Source organism: Podarcis liolepis, assembly GCF_965112155.1.
Source record: "Podarcis liolepis genome assembly, chromosome: 11".
Lineage (NCBI taxonomy): Eukaryota > Metazoa > Chordata > Lepidosauria > Squamata > Lacertidae > Podarcis > Podarcis liolepis.
In genome coordinates, this window is record NC_139565.1 from 16,586,815 (window position 1) to 16,611,670 (window position 24,856).

A 24,856-nucleotide genomic window follows, 5' to 3' on the forward strand; every position below is an offset into this window, starting at 1 on the left:
TTGAGTGAATTGCCAAAAGTCAGATTTTTGCTGAAATTGTGACCCCGGGGCTTAGGGATTTTTTCAAAATAATATTTTCCGCAGGTTAGGTTTTTGAGGGCTGATTTCTTGTCCTGTGATAAAAAGCCTTCTGTTTCGACTGCCAAACCTTTCAGGGGAGCATTTGCAACTGGTTGGCACCGTTTTTGAGTGAATTGCCAAAAGTCAGATTTTTGCTGAAATTGTGACCCCGGGGCTTAGGGATTTTTTCAAAAAAAAAATTTCCGCCGGTTAAGTTGTTGAGGGCTGATTTCTTGTCCTGTGATAAAAAGTGTTCTGTTTCCATCGCAAAACCTTTCCGGGGAGCATTTGCAACCTGCTAGCACCATTTTTGAGTGAATTGCTAAAAGTCAGATTTTTGCTGAAATTGTGACCCCGGGGCTTAGGGATTTTTTCAAAAAAATATTTTCCGCCAGTTAAGTTGTTGAGGGCTGATTTCTTGTCCTGTGATAAAAAGCCTTCTGTTTCCATCGTCAAAGCTTTCAGGGGAGCATTTGCAACCGGTTGGCACCATTTTTGAGTGAATTGCCAAAAGTCAGATTTTTGCTGAAATTGTGACCCCGGGGCTTAGGGATTTTTTCAAAAAAATATTTTCCGCAGGTTAAGTTGTTAAGGGCGGATTTCTTGTCCTGTGATAAAAAGCCTTCTGTTTCGACTGCCAAAGCTTTCAGGGGAGCATTTGCAACTGGTTGGCACCATTTTTGAGTGAATTGCCAAAAGTCAGATTTTTGCTGAAATTGAGACCCCGGGGCTTAGGGATTTTTTCAAAAAAATATTTTCCGCAGGTTAGGTTTTTGAGGGCTGATTTCTTGTCCTGTGATAAAAAGCCTTCTGTTTCGACTGCCAAACCTTTCAGGGGAGCATTTGCAACTGGTTGGCACCGTTTTTGAGTGAATTGCCAAAAGTCAGATTTTTGCTGAAATTGTGACCCCGGGGCTTAGGGATTTTTTCAAAAAAAAAATATCCGCCGGTTAAGTTGTTGAGGGCTGATTTCTTGTCCTGTGATAAAAAGTGTTCTGTTTCCATCGCAAAACCTTTCCGGGGAGCATTTGCAACCTGCTAGCACCATTTTTGAGTGAATTGCTAAAAGTCAGATTTTTGCTGAAATTGTGACCCCGGGGCTTAGGGATTTTTTCAAAAAAATATTTTCCGCCAGTTAAGTTGTTGAGGGCTGATTTCTTGTCCTGTGATAAAAAGCCTTCTGTTTCCATCGTCAAAGCTTTCAGGGGAGCATTTGCAACCGGTTGGCACCATTTTTGAGTGAATTGCCAAAAGTCAGATTTTTGCTGAAATTGTGACCCCGGGGCTTAGGGATTTTTTCAAAAAAATATTTTCCGCAGGTTAAGTTGTTAAGGGCGGATTTCTTGTCCTGTGATAAAAAGCCTTCTGTTTCGACTGCCAAAGCTTTCAGGGGAGCATTTGCAACTGGTTGGCACCATTTTTGAGTGAATTGCCAAAAGTCAGATTTTTGCTGAAATTGAGACCCCGGGGCTTAGGGATTTTTTCAAAAAAATATTTTCCGCCGGTTAAGTTGTTGAGGGCTGATTTCTTGTCCTGTGATTAAAAGCCTTCTGTTTCCATCGCAAAACCTTTCCGGGGAGCATTTGCAACTGGTTGGCACCATTTTTGAGTGAATTGCCAAAAGTCAGATTTTCGCTGAAATTGTGACCCCGGGGCTTAGGGATTTTTTCAAAAAAATATTTTCCGCCGGTTAAGTTGTTGAGGGCTGATTTCTTGTCCTGTGATAAAAAGCCTTCTGTTTCGACTGCCAAAATTTTCAGGGGAGCATTTGCAACTGGTTGGCACCATTTTTGAGTGAATTGCCAAAAGTCAGATTTTTGCTGAAATTGAGACCCCGGGGCTTAGGGATTTTTTCAAAAAAAAAATTTCCACAGGTTAGGTTTTCAAGGGCTTATTTCTTGTCCTGTGATAAAAAGCCTTCTGTTTCCATAGCCAAAGCATTCAGGGGAGCCTTTGCAACCTGCTAGCACCATTTTTGAGTGAATTGCCAAAAGTCAGATTTTTGCTGAAATTGTGACCCCGGGGCTTAGGGATTTTTTCAAAAAAAAAATTTCCGCAGGTTAAGTTGTTGAGGGCTGATTTCTTGTCCTGTGATAAAAAGCGTTCTGTTTCCATCGCAAAACCTTTCCGGGGAGCATTTGCAACCTGCTAGCACCATTTTTGAGTGAATTGCTAAAAGTCAGATTTTTGCTGAAATTGTGACCCCGGGGCTTAGGGATTTTTTCAAAAAAATATTTTCCGCCGGTTAATTTGTTGAGGGCTTATATATTGTCCTGTGATAAAAAGCCTTCTGTTTCGACTGCCAAACCTTTCAGGGGAGCATTTGCAACTGGTTGGCACCATTTTTGAGTGAATTGCCAAAAGTCAGATTTTTGCTGAAATTGAGACCCCGGGGCTTAGGGATTTTTTCAAAAAAATATTTTACGCCGGTTAAGTTGTTGAGGGCGGATTTCTTGTCCTGTGATAAAAAGCCTTCTGTTTCCATCGCAAAACCTTTCCGGGGAGCATTTGCAACTGGTTGGCACCATTTTTGAGTGAATTGCCAAAAGTCAGATTTTTGCTGAAATCGTGACCCCGGGGCTTAGGGATTTTTTCAAAAAAATATTTTCCGCAGGTTAGGTTTTCGAGGGCTTATTTCTTGTCCTGTGATAAAAAGCCTTCTGTTTCCATCGCCAAAGCTTTCAGAGGAGCCTTTGCAACCTGCTAGCACCATTTTTGAGTGAATTGCCAAAAGTCAGATTTTTGCTGAAATTGTGACCCCGGGGCTTAGGGATTTTTTCAAAAAAATATTTTCCGCCGATTAAGTTGTTGAGGGCTGATTTCTTGTCCTATGATAAAAAGCCTTCTGTATCGACTGCCAAACCTTTCAGGGGAGCATTTGCAACGTGCTGGCACCATTTTTGAGTGAATTGCCAAAAGTCAGATTTTTGCTGAAATTGTGACCCCGGGGCTTAGGGATTTTTTCAAAAAAATATTTTCCGCCGGTTAAGTTGTTTAGGGCTGATTTCTTGTCCTGTGATAAAAAGCCTTCTGTTTCCATCGCCAAACCTTTCCGGGGAGCATTTGCAACTGGTTGGCACCATTTTTGAGTGAATTGCCAAAAGTCAGATTTTTGCTGAAATTGTGACCCCGGGGTTTAGGGATTTTTTCAAAAAAATATTTTCCGCAGGTTAGGTTTTCGAGGGCTGATTTCTTGTCCTGTGATAAAAAGCCTTCTGTTTCCATCACCAAAGCTTTCAGGGGAGCCTTTGCAACCTGTTAGCACCATTTTTGAGTGAATTGCCAAAAGTCAGATTTTTGCTGAAATTGTGTCCCCGGGACTTAGGGATTTTTTCGAAAAAAAATTTCCGCCGGTTAAGTTGTTGAGGGCTGATTTCTTGTCCTGTGATAAAAAGCCTTCTGTTTCCATCGTCAAAGCTTTCAGGGGAGCATTTGCAACCGGTTGGCACCATTTTTGATTGAATTACCAAAAGTCAGATTTTTGCTGATATTGTGACCCCGGGGCTTAGGGATTTTTTCAAAAAAATATTTTCCGCCGGTTAATTTGTTGAGGGCTTATTTCTTGTCCTGTGATAAAAAGCCTTCTGTTTCGACTGCCAAACCTTTCAGGGGAGCATTTGCAACTGGTTGGCACCATTTTTGAGTGAATTGCCAAAAGTCAGATTTTTGCTGAAATTGAGACCCCGGGGCTTAGGGATTTTTTCAAAAAAATATTTTACGCCGGTTAAGTTGTTGAGGGCGGATTTCTTGTCCTGTGATAAAAAGCCTTCTGTTTCCATCGTCAAAGCTTTCAGGGGAGCATTTGCAACCGGTTGGCACCATTTTTGAGTGAATTGCCAAAAGTCAGATTTTTGCTGAAATTGTGACCCCGGGGCTTAGGGATTTTTTCAAAAAAATATTTTCCGCAGGTTAGGTTTTCAAGGGCTTATTTCTTGTCCTGTGATAAAAAGCCTTCTGTTTCCATAGCCAAAGCATTCAGGGGAGCCTTTGCAACCTGCTAGCACCATTTTTGAGTGAATTGCCAAAAGTCAGATTTTTGCTGAAATTGTGACCCCGGGGCTTAGGGATTTTTTCAAAATAATATTTTCCGCAGGTTAGGTTGTTAAGGGCGGATTTCTTGTCCTGTGATAAAAAGCCTTCTGTTTCGACTGCCAAAGCTTTCAGGGGAGCATTTGCAACTGGTTGGCACCGTTTTTGAGTGAATTGCCAAAAGTCAGATTTTTGCTGAAATTGTGACCCCGGGGCTTAGGGATTTTTTCAAAAAAATATTTTCCGCAGGTTAAGTTGTTTAGGGCTGATTTCTTGTCCTGTGATAAAAAGCCTTCTGTTTCCATCGCCAAACCTTTCCGGGGAGCATTTGCAACTGGTTGGCACCATTTTTGAGTGAATTGCCAAAAGTCAGATTTTTGCTGAAATTGTGACCCCGGGGTTTAGGGATTTTTTCAAAAAAATATTTTCCGCAGGTTAGGTTTTCGAGGGCTGATTTCTTGTCCTGTGATAAAAAGCCTTCTGTTTCCATCGCCAAAGCTTTCAGGGGAGCCTTTGGAACCTGTTAGCACCATTTTTGAGTGAATTGCCAAAAGTCAGATTTTTGCTGAAATTGTGACCCCGGGACTTAGGGATTTTTTCGAAAAAAAATTTCCGCCGGTTAAGTTGTTGAGGGCTGATTTCTTGTCCTGTAATAAAAAGCCTTCTGTTTCCATCGTCAAAGCTTTCAGGGGAGCATTTGCAACCGGTTGGCACCATTTTTGATTGAATTGCCAAAAGTCAGATTTTTGCTGATATTGTGACCCCGGGGCTTAGGGATTTTTTCAAAAAAATATTTTCCGCCGGTTAATTTGTTGAGGGCTTATTTCTTGTCCTGTGATAAAAAGCCTTCTGTTTCGACTGCCAAACCTTTCAGGGGAGCATTTGCAACTGGTTGGCACCATTTTTGAGTGAATTGCCAAAAGTCAGATTTTTGCTGAAATTGAGACCCCGGGGCTTAGGGATTTTTTCAAAAAAATATTTTACGCCGGTTAAGTTGTTGAGGGCGGATTTCTTGTCCTGTGATAAAAAGCCTTCTGTTTCCATCGTCAAAGCTTTCAGGGGAGCATTTGCAACCGGTTGGCACCATTTTTGAGTGAATTGCCAAAAGTCAGATTTTTGCTGAAATTGTGACCCCGGGGCTTAGGGATTTTTTCAAAAAAATATTTTCCGCAGGTTAGGTTTTCAAGGGCTTATTTCTTGTCCTGTGATAAAAAGCCTTCTGTTTCCATAGCCAAAGCATTCAGGGGAGCCTTTGCAACCTGCTAGCACCATTTTTGAGTGAATTGCCAAAAGTCAGATTTTTGCTGAAATTGTGACCCCGGGGCTTAGGGATATTTTCAAAATAATATTTTCCGCAGGTTAGGTTTTTGAGGGCTGATTTCTTGTCCTGTGATAAAAAGCCTTCTGTTTCGACTGCCAAACCTTTCAGGGGAGCATTTGCAACTGGTTGGCACCGTTTTTGAGTGAATTGCCAAAAGTCAGATTTTTGCTGAAATTGTGACCCCGGGGCTTAGGGATTTTTTCAAAAAAAAAATTTCCGCCGGTTAAGTTGTTGAGGGCTGATTTCTTGTCCTGTGATAAAAAGTGTTCTGTTTCCATCGCAAAACCTTTCCGGGGAGCATTTGCAACCTGCTAGCACCATTTTTGAGTGAATTGCTAAAAGTCAGATTTTTGCTGAAATTGTGACCCCGGGGCTTAGGGATTTTTTCAAAAAAATATTTTCCGCCAGTTAAGTTGTTGAGGGCTGATTTCTTGTCCTGTGATAAAAAGCCTTCTGTTTCCATCGTCAAAGCTTTCAGGGGAGCATTTGCAACCGGTTGGCACCATTTTTGAGTGAATTGCCAAAAGTCAGATTTTTGCTGAAATTGTGACCCCGGGGCTTAGGGATTTTTTCAAAAAAATATTTTCCGCAGGTTAAGTTGTTAAGGGCGGATTTCTTGTCCTGTGATAAAAAGCCTTCTGTTTCGACTGCCAAAGCTTTCAGGGGAGCATTTGCAACTGGTTGGGACCATTTTTGAGTGAATTGCCAAAAGTCAGATTTTTGCTGAAATTGAGACCCCGGGGCTTAGGGATTTTTTCAAAAAAATATTTTCCGCAGGTTAGGTTTTTGAGGGCTGATTTCTTGTCCTGTGATAAAAAGCCTTCTTTTTCGACTGCCAAACCTTTCAGGGGAGCATTTGCAACTGGTTGGCACCGTTTTTGAGTGAATTGCCAAAAGTCAGATTTTTGCTGAAATTGTGACCCCGGGGCTTAGGGATTTTTTCAAAAAAAAAAATTCCGCCGGTTAAGTTGTTGAGGGCTGATTTCTTGTCCTGTGATAAAAAGCGTTCTGTTTCCATCGCAAAACCTTTCCGGGGAGCATTTGCAACCTGCTAGCACCATTTTTGAGTGAATTGCTAAAAGTCAGATTTTTGCTGAAATTGTGACCCCGGGGCTTAGGGATTTTTTCAAAAAAATATTTTCCGCCAGTTAAGTTGTTGAGGGCTGATTTCTTGTCCTGTGATAAAAATCCTTCTGTTTCCATCGTCAACGCTTTCAGGGAGCATTTGCAACCGGTTGGCACCATTTTTGAGTGAATTGCCAAAAGTCAGATTTTTGCTGAAATTGTGACCCCGGGGCTTAGGGATTTTTTCAAAAAAATATTTTCCGCAGGTTAAGTTGTTGAGGGCGGATTTCTTGTCCTGTGATAAAAAGCCTTCTGTTTCCATAGCCAAAGCATTCAGGGGAGCATTTGCAACGTGCTGGCACCATTTTTGAGTGAATTGCCAAAAGTCAGATTTTTGCTGAAATTGTGACCCCGGGGCTTAGGGATTTTTTCAAAAAAATATTTTCCGCCGGTTAAGTTATTGAGGGCTGATTTCTTGTCCTGTGATAAAAAGCCTTCTGTTTCCATCGTCAAAGCTTTCAGGGGAGCATTTGCAACCGGTTGGCACCATTTTTGAGTGAATTGCCAAAAGTCAGATTTTTGCTGAAATTGTGACCCCGGGGCTTAGGGATTTTTTCAAAAAAATATTTTCCGCCGGTTAAGTTGTTGAGGGCTGATTTCTTGTCCTGTGATTAAAAGCCTTCTGTTTCCATCGCAAAACCTTTCAGGGGAGCATTTGCAACTGGTTGGCACCATTTTTGAGTGAATTGCCAAAAGTCAGATTTTTGCTGAAATTGTGACCCCGGGGGCTTAGGGATTTTTTCAAAAAAATATTTTCCGCCGGTTAAGTTGTTGAGGGCTGATTTCTTGTCCTGTGATAAAAAGCCTTCTGTTTCCATCGCAAAACCTTTCCGGGGAGCATTTGCAACTGGTTGGCACCATTTTTGAGTGAATTGCCAAAAGTCAGATTTTTGCTGAAATCGTGACCCCGGGGCTTAGGGATTTTTTCAAAAAAATATTTTCCGCAGGTTAGGTTTTCGAGGGCTTATTTCTTGTCCTGTGATAAAAAGCCTTCTGTTTCCATCGCCAAAGCTTTCAGAGGAGCCTTTGCAACCTGCTAGCACCATTTTTGAGTGAATTGCCAAAAGTCAGATTTTTGCTGAAATTGTGACCCCGGGGATTAGGGATTTTTTCAAAAAAATATTTTCGGCCGGTTAAGTTGTTGAGGGCTGATTTCTTGTCCTGTGATTAAAAGCCTTCTGTATCGACTGCCAAACCTTTCAGGGGAGCATTTGCAACGTGCTGGCACCATTTTTGAGTGAATTGCCAAAAGTCAGATTTTTGCTGAAATTGTGACCCCGGGGCTTAGGGATTTTTTCAAAAAAATATTTTCCGCCGGTTAAGTTGTTTAGGGCTGATTTCTTGTCCTGTCATAAAAAGCCTTCTGTTTCCATCGTCAAAGCTTTCCGGGGAGCATTTGCAACCGGTTGGCACCATTTTTGAGTGAATTGCCAAAAGTCAGATTTTGGCTGAAATTGTGACCCCGGGGCTTAGGGATTTTTTCAAAAAAATATTTTCCTCCGGTTAAGTTGTTGAGGGCTGAATTCTTGTCCTATGATAAAAAGCCTTCTGTATCGCCTGCCAAACCTTTCAGGGGAGCATTTGCAACGTGCTGGCACCATTTTTGAGTGAATTGCCAAAAGTCAGATTTTTGCTGAAATCGTGACCCCGGGGCTTAGGGATTTTTTCAAAAAAATATTTTCCGCAAGTTAGGTTTTCGAGGGCTGATTTCTTGTCCTGTGATAAAAAGCCTTCTGTTTCCATCGCCAAAGCTTTCAGGGGAGCCTTTGCAACCTGTTAGCATCATTTTTGAGTGAATTGCCAAAAGTCAGATTTTTGCTGAAATTGAGACCCCGGGGCTTAGGGATTTTTTCAAAAAAATATTTTCCGCCGGTTAATTTGTTGAGGGCTTATTTCTTGTCCTGTGATAAAAAGCCTTCTGTTTCCATCGTCAAAGCTTTCAGGGGAGCATTTGCAACCGGTTGGCACCATTTTTGAGTGAATTGCCAAAAGTCAGATTTTTGCTGAAATTGTGACCCCGGGGCTTAGGGATTTTTTCAAAAAAATATTTTCCGCAGGTTAGGTTTTCGAGGGCTGATTTCTTGTCCTGTGATAAAAAGCCTTCTGTTTCCATCGCCAAAGCTTTCAGGGGAGCATTTGCAACGTGCTGGCACCATTTTTGAGTGAATTGCCAAAAGTCAGATTTTTGCTGAAATTGTGACCCCGGGGCTTAGGGATTTTTTCAAAAAAATATTTTCCGCCGGTTAAGTTGTTTAGGGCTGATTTCTTGTCCTGTGATAAAAAGCCTTCTGTTTCCATCGCCAAACCTTTCCGGGGAGCATTTGCAACGTGCTGGCACCATTTTTGAGTGAATTGCCAAAAGTCAGATTTTTGCTGAAATTGTGACCCCGGGGCTTAGGGATTTTTTCAAAAAAATATTTTCCGCCGGTTAAGTTGTTGAGGGCTGATTTCTTGTCCTGTGATAAAAAGCCTTCTGTTTCCATCGCAAAACCTTTCCGTGGAGCATTTGCAACCGGTTGGCACCATTTTTGAGTGAATTGCCAAAAGTCAGATTTTTGCTGAAATTGTGACCCCGGGGCTTAGGGATTTTTTCAAAAAAATATTTTCCGCCGGTTAAGTTGTTGAGGGCTGATTTCTTGTCCTGTGATAAAAAGCCTTCTGTCTCCATCGCAAAACCTTTCCGGGGAGCATTTGCAACTGGTTGGCACCATTTTTGAGTGAATTGCCAAAAGTCAGATTTTTGCTGAAATTGTGACCCCGGGGCTTAGGGATTTTTTCAAAAAAATATTTTCCGCCGGTTAAGTTATTGAGGGCTGATTTCTTGTCCTGTGATAAAAAGCCTTCTGTTTCCATCGCCAAAGCTTTCAGGGGAGCATTTGCAACCGGTTGGCACCATTTTTGAGTGAATTGCCAAAAGTCAGATTTTTGCTGAAATTGTGACCCCGGGGCTTAGGGATTTTTTCAAAAAAATATTTTCCGCCGGTTAAGTTGTTGAGGGCTGATTTCTTGTCCTGTGATTAAAAGCCTTCTGTTTCCATCGCCAAAGCTTTCAGGGGAGCCTTTGCAACCTGTTAGCACCATTTTTGAGTGAATTGCCAAAAGTCATATTTTTGCTGAAATTGTGACCCCGGGGCTTAGGGATTTTTTCAAAAAAATATTTTCCGCCGGTTAATTTGTTGAGGGCTTATTTCTTGTCCTGTGATAAAAAGCCTTCTGTTTCGACTGCCAAAGCTTTCAGGGGAGCATTTGCAACGTGCTGGCACCATTTTTGAGTGAATTGCCAAAAGTCAGATTTTTGCTGAAATTGTGACCCCGGGGCTTAGGGATTTTTTCAAAAAAATATTTTCCGCCGGTTAAGTTATTGAGGGCTGATTTCTTGTCCTGTGATAAAAAGCCTTCTGTTTCCATCGCCAAAGCTTTCAGGGGAGCATTTGCAACCGGTTGGCACCATTTTTGAGTGAATTGCCAAAAGTCAGATTTTTGCTGAAATTGTGACCCCGGGGCTTAGGGATTTTTTCAAAAAAATATTTTCCGCCGGTTAAGTTGTTGAGGGCTGATTTCTTGTCCTGTGATTAAAAGCCTTCTGTTTCCATCGCAAAACCTTTCAGGGGAGCATTTGCAACTGGTTGGCACCATTTTTGAGTGAATTGCCAAAAGTCAGATTTTTGCTGAAATTGTGACCCCGGGGGCTTAGGGATTTTTTCAAAAAAATATTTTCCGCCGGTTAAGTTGTTGAGGGCTGATTTCTTGTCCTGTGATAAAAAGCCTTCTGTTTCTATCGCAAAACCTTTCCGGGGAGCATTTGCAACTGGTTGGCACCATTTTTGAGTGAATTGCCAAAAGTCAGATTTTTGCTGAAATCGTGACCCCGGGGCTTAGGGATTTTTTCAAAAAAATATTTTCCGCAGGTTAGGTTTTCGAGGGCTTATTTCTTGTCCTGTGATAAAAAGCCTTCTGTTTCCATCGCCAAAGCTTTCAGAGGAGCCTTTGCAACCTGCTAGCACCATTTTTGAGTGAATTGCCAAAAGTCAGATTTTTGATGAAATTGTGACCCCGGGGCTTAGGGATTTTTTCAAAAAAATATTTTCCTCCGGTTAAGTTGTTGAGGGCTGATTTCTTGTCCTATGATAAAAAGCCTTCTGTATCGTCTGCCAAACCTTTCAGGGGAGCATTTGCAACGTGCTGGCACCATTTTTGAGTGAATTGCCAAAAGTCAGATTTTTGCTGAAATTGTGACCCCGGGGTTTAGGGATTTTTTCAAAAAAATATTTTCCGCAGGTTAGGTTTTCGAGGGCTGATTTCTTGTCCTGTGATAAAAAGCCTTCTGTTTCCATCGTCAAAGCTTTCAGGGGAGCATTTGCAACCGGTTGGCACCATTTTTGAGTGAATTGCCAAAAGTCAGATTTTTGCTGAAATTGTGACCCCGTGGCTTAGGGATTTTTTCAAAAAAATATTTTCCGCCGGTTAAGTTGTTGAGGGCTGATTTCTTGTCCTATGATAAAAAGCCTTCTGTATCGACTGCCAAACCTTTCAGGGGAGCATTTGCAACGTGCTGGCACCATTTTTGAGTGAATTGCCAAAAGTCAGATTTTTGCTGAAATTGTGACCCCGGGGTTTAGGGATTTTTTCAAAAAAATATTTTCCGCAGGTTAGGTTTTCGAGGGCTGATTTCTTGTCCTGTGATATAAAGCCTTCTGTTTCCATCGCCAAAGCTTTCAGGGGAGCCTTTGCAACCTGTTAGCACCATTTTTGAGTGAATTGCCAAAAGTCAGATTTTTGCTGAAATTGAGACCCCGGGGCTTAGGGATTTTTTCAAAAAAATATTTTCCGCCGGTTAATTTGTTGAGGGCTTATTTCTTGTCCTGTGATAAAAAGCCTTCTGTTTCCATCGTCAAAGCTTTCAGGGGAGCATTTGCAACCGGTTGGCACCATTTTTGAGTGAATTGCCAAAAGTCAGATTTTTGCTGAAATTGTGACCCCGGGGCTTAGGGATTTTTTCAAAAAAATATTTTCCACCGGTTAAGTTGTTGAGGGCTGATTTCTTGTCCTATGATAAAAAGCCTTCTGTATCGACTGCCAAACCTTTCAGGGGAGCATTTGCAACGTGCTGGCACCATTTTTGAGTGAATTGCCAAAAGTCAGATTTTTGCTGAAATTGTGACCCCGGGGCTTAGGGATTTTTTCAAAAAAATATTTTCCGCCGGTTAAGTTGTTTAGGGCTGATTTCTTGTCCTGTGATAAAAAGCCTTCTGTTTCCATCGCCAAACCTTTCCGGGGAGCATTTGCAACTGGTTGGCACCATTTTTGAGTGAATTGCCAAAAGTCAGATTTTTGCTGAAATTGTGACCCCGGGGTTTAGGGATTTTTTCAAAAAAATATTTTCCGCAGGTTAGGTTTTCGAGGGCTGATTTCTTGTCCTGTGATAAAAAGCCTTCTGTTTCCATCGCCAAAGCTTTCAGGGGAGCCTTTGCAACATGCTGGCACCATTTTTGAGTGAATTGCCAAAAGTCAGATTTTTGCTGAAATTGTGACCCCGGGGCTTAGGGATTTTTTCAAAAAAATATTTTCCGCCGGTTAATTTGTTGAGGGCTTATTTCTTGTCCTGTGATAAAAAGCCTTCTGTTTCGACCGCCAAAGCTTTCAGGGGAGCATTTGCAACGTGCTGGCACCATTTTTGAGTGAATTGCCAAAAGTCAGATTTTTGCTGAAATTGTGACCCCGGGGCTTAGGGATTTTTTCAAAAAAATATTTTCCGCCGGTTAAGTTGTTGAGGGCTTATTTCTTGTCCTGTGATAAAAAGCCTTCTGTTTCCATCGTCAAAGCTTTCAGGGGAGCATTTGCAACTGGTTGGCACCATTTTTGAGTGAATTGCCTAAAGTCAGATTTTTGCTGAAATCGTGACCCCGGGGCTTAGGGATTTTTTCAAAAAAATATTTTCCGCAGGTTAGGTTTTCGCGGGCTTATTTCTTGTCCTGTGATAAAAAGCCTTCTGTTTCCATCGCCAAAGCTTTCAGAGGAGCCTTTGCAACCTGCTAGCACCATTTTTGAGTGAATTGCCAAAATTCAGATTTTTGCTGAAATTGTGACCCCAGGGCTTAGGGATTTTTTCAAAAAAATATTTTCCTCCGGTTAAGTTGTTGAGGGCTGATTTCTTGTCCTATGATAAAAAGCCTTCTGTATCGTCTGACAAACCTTTCAGGGGAGAATTTGCAACGTGCTGGCACCATTTTTGAGTGAATTGCCAAAAGTCAGATTTTTGCTGAAATTGTGACCCCGGGGTTTAGGGATTTTTTCAAAAAAATATTTTCCGCAGGTTAGGTTTTCGAGGGCTGATTTCTTGTCCTGTGATAAAAAGCCTTCTGTTTCCATCGCCAAAGCTTTCAGGGGAGCCTTTGCAACCTGTTAGCACCATTTTTGAGTGAATTGCCAAAAGTCAGATTTTTGCTGAAATTGTGACCCCGGGGCTTAGGGATTTTTTAAAAAAAAATATTTTCCGCCGGTTAATTTGTTGAGGGCTTATTTCTTGTCCTGTGATAAAAAGCCTTCTGTTTCGACTGCCAAACCTTTCAGGGGAGCATTCGCAACTGGTTGGCACCATTTTTGAGTGAATTGCCAAAAGTCAGATTTTTGCTGAAATTGTGACCCCGGGCCTTAGGGATTTTTTCAAAAAAATATTTTCCGCCGGTTAAGTTGTTGAGGGCGGATTTCTTGTCCTGTGATAAAAAGCCTTCTGTTTCCATCGTCAAAGCTTTCAGGGGAGCATTTGCAACCGGTTGGCACCATTTTTGAGTGAATTGCCAAAAGTCAGATTTTTGCTGAAATTGTGACCCCGGGGCTTAGGGATTTTTTCAAAAAAATATTTTCCGCCGGTTAAGTTGTTGAGGGCTGATTTCTTGTCCTGTGATTAAAAGCCTTCTGTTTCCATCGCAAAACCTTTCCGGGGAGCATTTGCAACTGGTTGGCACCATTTTTGAGTGAATTGCCAAAAGTCAGATTTTTGCTGAAATTGTGACCCCGGGGGCTTAGGGATTTTTTCAAAAAAATATTTTCCGCCGGTTAAGTTGTTGAGGGCTGATTTCTTGTCCTGTGATAAAAAGCCTTCTGTTTCCATCACAAAACCTTTCCGGGGAGCATTTGCAACTGGTTGGCACCATTTTTGAGTGAATTGCCAAAAGTCAGATTTTTGCTGAAATCGTGACCCCGGGGCTTAGGGATTTTTTCAAAAAAATATTTTCCGCAGGTTAGGTTTTCGAGGGCTTATTTCTTGTCCTGTGATAAAAAGCCTTCTGTTTCCATCGCCAAAGCTTTCAGAGGAGCCTTTGCAACCTGCTAGCACCATTTTTGAGTGAATTGCCAAAAGTCAGATTTTTGCTGAAATTGTGACCCCGGGGCTTAGGGATTTTTTCAAAGAAATATTTTACGCACGTTTAGTTGTTGAGGGCGGATTTCTTGTCCTGTGATAAAAAGCCTTCTGTTTCGACTGCCAAAGCTTTCAGGGGAGCATTTGCAACGTGCTGGCACCATTTTTGAGTGAATTGCCAAAAGTCAGATTTCTGCTGAAATTGTGACCCCGGGGCTTAGGGATTTTTTCAAAAAAATATTTTCCGCCGGTTAAGTTATTGAGGGCTGATTTCTTGTCCTGTGATAAAAAGCCTTCTGTTTCCATCGTCAAAGCTTTCCGGGGAGCATTTGCAACCGGTTGGCACCATTTTTGAGTGAATTGCCAAAAGTCAGATTTTTGCTGAAATTGTGACCCCGGGGCTTAGGGATTTTTTCAAAAAAATATTTTCCGCCGGTTAAGTTGTTGAGGGCTGATTTCTTGTCCTATGATAAAAAGCCTTCTGTATCGACTGCCAAACCTTTCAGGGGAGCATTTGCAACGTGCTGGCACCATTTTTGAGTGAATTGCCAAAAGTCAGATTTTTGCTGAAATTGTGACCCCGGGGCTTAGGGATTTTTTCAAAAAAATATTTTCCGCCGGTTAAGTTGTTTAGGGCTGATTTCTTGTCCTGTGATAAAAAGCCTTCTGTTTCCATCGCCAAACCTTTCCGGGGAGCATTTGCAACTGGTTGGCACCATTTTTGAGTGAATTGCCAAAAGTCAGATTTTTGCTGAAATTGTGACCCCGGGGGCTTAGGGATTTTTTCAAAAAAATATTTTCCGCCGGTTAAGTTGTTGAGGGCTGATTTCTTGTCCTGTGATAAAAAGCCTTCTGTTTCCATCGCAAAAGCTTTCCGGGGAGCATTTGCAACTGGTTGGCACCATTTTTGAGTGAATTGCCAAAAGTCAGATTTTTGCTGAAATCGTGACCCCGGGGCTAAGGGATTTTTTCAAAAAAATATTTTCCGCAGGTTAGGTTTTCGAGGGCTTATTTCTTGTCCTGTGATAAAAAGCCTTCTGTTTCCATCGCCAAAGCTTTCAGAGGAGCCTTTGCAACCTGCTAGCACCATTTTTGAGTGAATTGCCAAAAGTCAGATTTTTGCTGAAATTGTGACCCCGGGGCTTAGGGATTTTTTCAAACAAATATTTTCCGCACGTTAAGTTGTTGAGGGCGGATTTCTTGTCCTGTGATAAAAAGCCTTCTGTTTCGACTGCCAAAGCTTTCAGGGGAGCATTTGCAACGTGCTGGCACCATTTTTGAGTGAATTGCCAAAAGTCAGATTTTTGCTGAAATTGTGACCCCGGGGCTTAGGGATTTTTTCAAAAAAATATTTTCCGCTGGTTAAGTTATTGAGGGCTGATTTCTTCTCCTGTGATAAAAAGCCTTCTGTTTCCATCGTCAAAGCTTTCAGGGGAGCATTTGCAACCGGTTGGCACCATTTTTGAGTGAATTGCCAAAAGTTAGATTTTTGCTGAAATTGTGACCCCGGGGCTTAGGGATTTTTTCAAAAAAATATTTTCCGCCGGTTAAGTTGTTGAGGGCTGATTTCTTGTCCTGTGATTAAAAGCCTTCTGTTTCCATCGCAAAAACTTTCAGGGGAGCATTTGCAACTGGTTGGCACCATTTTTGAGTGAATTGCCAAAAGTCAGATTTTTGCTGAAATTGTGACCCCGGGGGCTTAGGGATTTTTTCAAAAAAATATTTTCCGCCGGTTAAGTTGTTGAGGGCTGATTTCTTGTCCTGTGATAAAAAGCCTTCTGTTTCCATCGCAAAACCTTTCCGGGGAGCATTTGCAACTGGTTGGCACCATTTTTGAGTGAATTGCCAAAAGTCAGATTTTTGCTGAAATTGTGACCCCGGGGGCTTAGGGATTTTTTCAAAAAAATATTTTCCGCCGGTTAAGTTGTTGAGGGCTGATTTCTTGTCCTGTGATAAAAAGCCTTCTGTTTCCATCGCCAAACCTTTCAGGGGAGCATTTGCAACGTGCTGGCACCATTTTTGAGTGAATTGCCAAAAGTCAGATTTTTGCTGAAATTGTGACCCCGGGGCTTAGGGATTTTTTCAAAAAAATATTTTCCGCCGGTTAAGTTGTTTAGGGCTGATTTCTTGTCCTGTGATAAAAAGCCTTCTGTTTCCATCGCCAGACCTTTCCGGGGAGCATTTGCAACTGGTTGGCACCATTTTTGAGTGAATTGCCAAAAGTCAGATTTTTGCTGAAATTGTGACCCCGGGGGCTTAGGGATTTTTTCAAAAAAATATTTTCCGCCGGTTAAGTTGTTGAGGGCTGATTTCTTGTCCTGTGATAAAAAGCCTTCTGTTTCCATCGCAAAAGCTTTCCGGGGAGCATTTGCAACTGGTTGGCACCATTTTTGAGTGAATTGCCAAAAGTCAGATTTTTGCTGAAATCGTGACCCCGGGGCTAAGGGATTTTTTCAAAAAAATATTTTCCGCCGGTTAAGTTGTTGAGGGCTGATTTCTTGTCCTGTGATTAAAAGCCTTCTGTTTCCATCGCAAAACCTTTCAGGGGAGCATTTGCAACTGGTTGGCACCATTTTTGAGTGAATTGCCAAAAGTCAGATTTTTGCTGAAATTGTGACCCCGGGGGCTTAGGGATTTTTTCAAAAAAATATTTTCCGCCGGTTAAGTTGTTGAGGGCTGATTTCTTGTCCTGTGATAAAAAGCCTTCTGTTTCCATCGCAAAACCTTTCCGGGGAGCATTTGCAACTGGTTGGCACCATTTTTGAGTGAATTGCCAAAAGTCAGATTTTTGCTGAAATTGTGACCCCGGGGGCTTAGGGATTTTTTCAAAAAAATATTTTCCGCCGGTTAAGTTGTTGAGGGCTGATTTCTTGTCCTGTGATAAAAAGCCTTCTGTTTCCATCGCCAAACCTTTCAGGGGAGCATTTGCAACGTGCTGGCACCATTTTTGAGTGAATTGCCAAAAGTCAGATTTTTGCTGAAATTGTGACCCCGGGGCTTAGGGATTTTTTCAAAAAAATATTTTCCGCCGGTTAAGTTGTTTAGGGCTGATTTCTTGTCCTGTGATAAAAAGCCTTCTGTTTCCATCGCCAAACCTTTCCGGGGAGCATTTGAAACTGGTTGGCACCATTTTTGAGTGAATTGCCAAAAGTCAGATTTTTGCTGAAATTGTGACCCCGGGGGCTTAGGGATTTTTTCAAAAAAATATTTTCCGCCGGTTAAGTTGTTGAGGGCTGATTTCTTGTCCTGTGATAAAAAGCCTTCTGTTTCCATCGCAAAAGCTTTCCGGGGAGCATTTGCAACCGGTTGGCACCATTTTTGAGTGAATTGCCAAAAGTCAGATTTTTGCTGAAATCGTGACCCCGGGGCTAAGGGATTTTTTCAAAAAAATATTTTCCGCAGGTTAGGTTTTCGAGGGCTTATTTCTTGTCCTGTGATAAAAAGCCTTCTGTTTCCATCGCCAAAGCTTTCAGGGGAGCATTTGCAACGTGCTGGCACCATTTTTGAGTGAATTGCCAAAAGTCAGATTTTTGCTGAAATTGTGACCCCGGGGCTTAGGGATTTTTTCAAAAAAATATTTTCCGCCGGTTAAGTTGTTTAGGGCTGATTTCTTGTCCTGTGATAAAAAGCCTTCTGTTTCCATCGCCAAACCTTTCCGGGGAGCATTTGCAACTGGTTGGCACCATTTTTGAGTGAATTGCCAAAAGTCAGATTTTTGCTGAAATTGTGACCCCGGGGGCTTAGGGATTTTTTCAAAAAAATATTTTCCGCCGGTTAAGTTGTTGAGGGCTGATTTCTTGTCCTGTGATAAAAAGCCTTCTGTTTCCATCGCAAAAGCTTTCCGGGGAGCATTTGCAACTGGTTGGCACCATTTTTGAGTGAATTGCCAAAAGTCAGATTTTTGCTGAAATCGTGACCCCGGGGCTTAGGGATTTTTTCAAAAAAATATTTTCCGCAGGTTAGGTTTTCGAGGGCTTATTTCTTGTCCTGTGATAAAAAGCCTTCTGTTTCCATCGCCAAAGCTTTCAGAGGAGCCTTTGCAACCTGCTAGCACCATTTTTGAGTGAATTGCCAAAAGTCAGATTTTTGCTGAAATTGTGACCCCGGGGGCTTAGGGATTTTTTCAAAAAAATATTTTCCGCCGGTTAAGTTGTTGAGGGCTGATTTCTTGTCCTGTGATAAAAAGCCTTCTGTTTCCATCGCAAAAGCTTTCCGGGGAGCATTTGCAACTGGTTGGCACCATTTTTGAGTGAATTGCCAAAAGTCAGATTTTTGCTGAAATCGTGACCCCGGGGCTTAGGGATTTTTTCAAAAAAATATTTTCCGCAGGTTAGGTTTTCGAGGGCTTATTTCTTGTCCTGTGATAAAAAGCCTTCTGTTTCCATCGCCAAAGCTTTCAGAGGAGCCTTTGCAACCTGCTAGCACCATTTTTGAGTGAATTGCCAAAAGTCAGATTTTTGCTGAAATTGTGACCCCGGGGCTTAGGGATTTTTTCAAACAAATATTTTCCGCACGTTAAGTTGTTGAGGGCGGATTTCTTGTCCTGTGATAAAAAGCCTTCTGTTTCGACTGCCAAAGCTTTCAGGGGAGCATTTGCAACGTGCTGGCACCATTTTTGAGTGAATTGCCAAAAGTCAGATTTTTGCTGAAATTGTGACCCCGGGGCTTAGGGATTTTTTCAAAAAAATATTTTCTGCCGGTTAAGTTATTGAGGGCTGATTTCTTGTCCTGTGATAAAAAGCCTTCTGTTTCCATCGTCAAAGCTTTCAGGGGAGCATTTGCAACCGGTTGGCACCATTTTTGAGTGAATTGCCAAAAGTTAGATTTTTGCTGAAATTGTGACCCCGGGGCTTAGGGATTTTTTCAAAAAAATATTTTCCGCCGGTTAAGTTGTTGAGGGCTGATTTCTTGTCCTGTGATTAAAAGCCTTCTGTTTCCATCGCAAAACCTTTCAGGGGAGCATTTGCAACTGGTTGGCACCATTTTTGAGTGAATTGCCAAAAGTCAGATTTTTGCTGAAATTGTGACCACGGGGGCTTAGGGATTTTTTCAAAAAAATATTTTCCGCCGGTTAAGTTGTTGAGGGCTGATTTCTTGTCCTGTGATAAAAAGCCTTCTGTTTCCATCGCAAAACCTTTCCGGGGAGCATTTGCAACTGGTTGGCACCATTTTTGAGTGAATTGCCAAAAGTCAGATTTTTGCTGAAATTGTGACCCCGGGGCTTAGGGATTTTTTCAAAAAAATATTTTCCGCCGGTTAGGTTGTTGAGGGCTGATTTCTTGTCCTATGATAAAAAGCCTTCTGTATCGACTGCCATACCTTTCAGGGGAGCATTTGCATCGTGCTGGCACCATTTTTGAGTGAATTGCCAAAAGTCAGATTTTTGCTGAAATTGTGACCCCGGGGCTTAGGGATTTTTTCAAAAAAATATTTTCCGCCGGTTAAGTTGTTGAGGGCTGATTTCTTGTCCTGTGATTAAAAGCCTTCTGTTTCCATCGCAAAACCTTTCAGCGGAGCATTTGCAACTGGTTGGCACCATTTTTGAGTGAATTGCCAAAAGTCAGATTTTTGCTGAAATTGTGACCGCGGGGGCTTAGGGATTTTTTCAAAAAAATATTTTCCGCCGGTTAAGTTGTTGAGGGCTGATTTCTTGTCCTGTGATAAAAAGCCTTCTGTTTCCATCGCAAAACCTTTCCGGGGAGCATTTGCAACTGGTTGGCACCATTTTTGAGTGAATTGCCAAAAGTCAGATTTTTGCTGAAATTGTGACCCCGGGGCTTAGGGATTTTTTCAAAAAAATATTTTCCGCCGGTTAGGTTGTTGAGGGCTGATTTCTTGTCCTATGATAAAAAGCCTTCTGTATCGACTGCCAAACCTTTCAGGGGAGCATTTGCATCGTGCTGGCACCATTTTTGAGTGAATTGCCAAAAGTCAGATTTTTGCTGAAATTGTGACCCCGGGGCTTAGGGATTTTTTCAAAAAAATATTTTCCGCCGGTTAAGTTGTTTAGGGCTGATTTCTTGTCCTGTGATAAAAAGCCTTCTGTTTCCATCGCCAAACCTTTCCGGGGAGCATTTGCAACTGGTTGGCACCATTTTTGAGTGAATTGCCAAAAGTCAGATTTTTGCTGAAATTGTGACCCCGGGGTTTAGGGATTTTTTCAAAAAAATATTTTCCGCAGGTTAGGTTTTCGAGGGCTGATTTCTTGTCCTGTGATAAAAAGCCTTCTGTTTCCATCGCCAAAGCTTTCAGGGGAGCCTTTGCAACCTGTTAGCACCATTTTGGAGTGAATTGCCAAAAGTCAGATTTTTGCTGAAATTGTGACCCCGGGGCTTAGGGATTTTTTCAAAAAAATATTTTCCGCCGGTTAAGTTGTTGAGGGCTTATTTCTTGTCCTGTGATAAAAAGCCTTCTGTTTCCATCGCAAAACCTTTCCGGGGAGCATTTGCAACTGGTTGGCACCATTTTTGAGTGAATTGCCAAAAGTCAGATTTTTGCTGAAATTGTGACCCCGGGGGCTTAGGGATTTTTTCAAAAAAATATTTTCCGCCGGTTAAGTTGTTGAGGGCTGATTTCTTGTCCTGTGATAAAAAGCCTTCTGTTTCCATCGCAAAACCTTTCCGGGGAGCATTTGCAACTGGTTGGCACCATTTTTGAGTGAATTGCCAAAAGTCAGATTTTTGCTGAAATCGTGACCCCGGGGCTTAGGGATTTTTTCAAAAAAATATTTTCCGCCGGTTAATTTGTTGAGGGCTGATTTCTTGTCCTGTGATAAAAAGCCTTCTGTATCGACTGCCAAACCTTTCAGGGGAGCATTTGCAACGTGCTGGCACCATTTTTGAGTGAATTGCCAAAAGTCAGATTTTTGCTGAAATTGTGACCCCGGGGGCTTAGGGATTTTTTCAAAAAAATATTTTCCGCCGGTTAAGTTGTTTAGGGCTGATTTCTTGTCCTGTGATAAAAAGCCTTCTGTTTCCATCGCCAAACCTTTCCGGGGAGCATTTGCAACTGGTTGGCACCATTTTTGAGTGAATTGCCAAAAGTCAGATTTTTGCTGAAATTGTGACCCCGGGGTTTAGGGATTTTTTCAAAAAAATATTTTCCGCAGGTTAGGTTTTCGAGGGCTGGTTTCTTGTCCTGTGATAAAAAGCCTTCTGTTTCCATCGCCAAAGCATTCAAGGAAGCCTTTGCAACCTGCTAGCACCATTTTTGAGTGAATTGCCAAAAGTCAGATTTTTGCTGAAATTGTGACCCCGGGGCTTAGGGATTTTTTCAAAAAAATATTTTCCGCCAGTTAAGTTGTTGAGGGCTGATTTCTTGTCCTGTGATAAAAAGCCTTCTGTTTCCATCGTCAAAGCTTTCAGGGGAGCATTTGCAACCGGTTGGCACCATTTTTGAGTGAATTGCCAAAAGTCAGATTTTTGCTGAAATTGTGACCCCGGGGCTTAGGGATTTTTTCAAACAAATATTTTCCGCACGTTAAGTTGTTGAGGGCGGATTTCTTGTCCTGTGATAAAAAGCCTTCTGTTTCGACTGCCAAAGCTTTCAGGGGAGCATTTGCAACGTGCTGGCACCATTTTTGAGTGAATTGCCAAAAGTCAGATTTTTGCTGAAATTGTGACCCCGGGGGCTTAGGGATTTTTTCAAAAAAATATTTTCCGCCGGTTAAGTTATTGAGGGCTGATTTCTTGTCCTGTGATAAAAAGCCTTCTGTTTCCATCTTCAAAGCTTTCATTTGCAACCGGTTGGCACCATTTTTGAGTGAATTGCCAAAAGTCAGATTTTTGCTGAAATTGTGACCCCGGGGCTTAGGGATTTTTTCAAAAAAATATTTTCCGCCGGTTAAGTTGTTGAGGGCTGATTTCTTGTCCTGTGATAAAAAGCCTTCTGTTTCCATCGTCAAAGCTTTCAGGGGAGCATTTGCAACCGGTTGGCACCATTTTTGAGTGAATTGCCAAAAGTCAGATTTTTGCTGAAATTGTGCCCCCGGGGCTTAGGGATTTTTTCAAAATAATATTTTCCGCAGGTTAGGTTTTTGAGGGCTTATTTCTTGTCCTGTGATAAAAAGCCTTCTGTTTCCATCGCCAAAGCTTTCAGGGGAGCCTTTGCAACCTGCTAGCACCATTTTTGAGTGAATTGCCAAAAGTCAGATTTTTGCTGAAATTGTGACCCCGGGGCTTAGGGATTTTTTCAAAAAAATATTTTCCGCCGGTTAAGTTGTTGAGGGCTGATTTCTTGTCCTGTGATAAAAAGCCTTCTGTTTCTACTGCCAAACCTTTCACGGGAGCATTTGCAACGTGCTGGCACCATTTTTGAGTGAATTGCCAAAAGTCAGATTTTTGCTGAAATTGTGCCCCCGGGGCTTAGGGATTTTTTCAAAAAAAAAATTTCCGCCGGTTAAGTTGTTGAGGGCTGATTTCTTGTCCTGTGATAAAAAGCCTTCTGTTTCCATCGTCAAAGCTTTCAGGGGAGCATTTGCAACCGGTTGGCACCATTTTTGAGTGAATTGCCAAAAGTCAGATTTTTGCTGAAATTGTGCCCCCGGGGCTTAGGGATTTTTTCAAAATAATATTTTCCGCAGGTTAGGTTTTTGAGGGCTGATTTCTTGTCCTGTGATAAAAAGGCTTCTGTTTCCATCGCCAAAGCTTTCAGGGGAGCCTTTGCAACCTGCTAGCACCATTTTTGAGTGAATTGCCAAAAGTCAGATTTTTGCTGAAATTGTGACCCCGGGGCTTAGGGATTTTTTCAAAAAAATATTTTCCGCCGGTTAAGTTGTTGAGGGCTGATTTCTTGTCCTGTGATAAAAAGCCTTCTGTTTCGACTGCCAAACCTTTCACGGGAGCATTTGCAACGTGCTGGCACCATTTTTGAGTGAATTGCCAAAAGTCAGATTTTTGCTGAAATTGTGAGCCCGGGGCTTAGGGATTTTTTCAAAAAAAAAATTTCCGCCGGTTAAGTTGTTGAGGGCTTATTTCTTGTCCTGTGATAAAAAGCCTTCTGTTTCGACTGCCAAACCTTTCAGGGGAGCATTTGCAAACGGGTGGCACCATTTTTGAGTGAATTGCCAAAAGTCAGATTTTTGCTGAAATTGTGAGCCCGGGGCTTAGGGATTTTTTCAAAAAAATATTTTCCGCCGGTTAAGTTGTTGAGGGCTGATTTCTTCTCCTGTGATAAAAAGCCTTCTTTTTCGACTGCCAAACCTTTCAGGGGAGCATTTGCAACTGGTTGGCACCGTTTTTGAGTGAATTGCCAAAAGTCAGGTTTTTGCTGAAATTGTGACCCCGGGGCTTAGGGATTTTTTCAAAAAAAAAATTTCCGCCGGTTAAGTTGTTGAGGGCTGATTTCTTCTCCTGTGATAAAAAGCCTTCTTTTTCGACTGCCAAACCTTTCAGGGGAGCATTTGCAACTGGTTGGCACCATTTTTGAGTGAATTGCCAAAAGTCAGATTTTTGCTGAAATCGTGACCCCGGGGCTAAGGGATTTTTTCAAAAAAATATTTTCCGCAGGTTAGGTTTTCGAGGGCTTATTTCTTGTCCTGTGATAAAAAGCCTTCTGTTTCCATCGCCAAAGCTTTCAGAGGAGCCTTTGCAACCTGCTAGCACCATTTTTGAGTGAATTGCCAAAAGTCAGATTTTTGCTGAAATTGTGACCCCGGGGCTTAGGGATTTTTTCAAACAAATATTTTCCGCACGTTAAGTTGTTGAGGGCGGATTTCTTGTCCTGTGATAAAAAGCCTTCTGTTTCGACTGCCAAAGCTTTCAGGGGAGCATTTGCAACGTGCTGGCACCATTTTTGAGTGAATTGCCAAAAGTCAGATTTTTGCTGAAATTGTGACCCCGGGGCTTAGGGATTTTTTCAAAAAAATATTTTCCGCTGGTTAAGTTATTGAGGGCTGATTTCTTCTCCTGTGATAAAAAGCCTTCTGTTTCCATCGTCAAAGCTTTCAGGGGAGCATTTGCAACCGGTTGGCACCATTTTTGAGTGAATTGCCAAAAGTTAGATTTTTGCTGAAATTGTGACCCCGGGGCTTAGGGATTTTTTCAAAAAAATATTTTCCGCCGGTTAAGTTGTTGAGGGCTGATTTCTTGTCCTGTGATTAAAAGCCTTCTGTTTCCATCGCAAAAACTTTCAGGGGAGCATTTGCAACTGGTTGGCACCATTTTTGAGTGAATTGCCAAAAGTCAGATTTTTGCTGAAATTGTGACCCCGGGGGCTTAGGGATTTTTTCAAAAAAATATTTTCCGCCGGTTAAGTTGTTGAGGGCTGATTTCTTGTCCTGTGATAAAAAGCCTTCTGTTTCCATCGCAAAACCTTTCCGGGGAGCATTTGCAACTGGTTGGCACCATTTTTGAGTGAATTGCCAAAAGTCAGATTTTTGCTGAAATTGTGACCCCGGGGGCTTAGGGATTTTTTCAAAAAAATATTTTCCGCCGGTTAAGTTGTTGAGGGCTGATTTCTTGTCCTGTGATAAAAAGCCTTCTGTTTCCATCGCCAAACCTTTCAGGGGAGCATTTGCAACGTGCTGGCACCATTTTTGAGTGAATTGCCAAAAGTCAGATTTTTGCTGAAATTGTGACCCCGGGGCTTAGGGATTTTTTCAAAAAAATATTTTCCGCCGGTTAAGTTGTTTAGGGCTGATTTCTTGTCCTGTGATAAAAAGCCTTCTGTTTCCATCGCCAAACCTTTCCGGGGAGCATTTGAAACTGGTTGGCACCATTTTTGAGTGAATTGCCAAAAGTCAGATTTTTGCTGAAATTGTGACCCCGGGGGCTTAGGGATTTTTTCAAAAAAATATTTTCCGCCGGTTAAGTTGTTGAGGGCTGATTTCTTGTCCTGTGATAAAAAGCCTTCTGTTTCCATCGCAAAAGCTTTCCGGGGAGCATTTGCAACTGGTTGGCACCATTTTTGAGTGAATTGCCAAAAGTCAGATTTTTGCTGAAATCGTGACCCCGGGGCTAAGG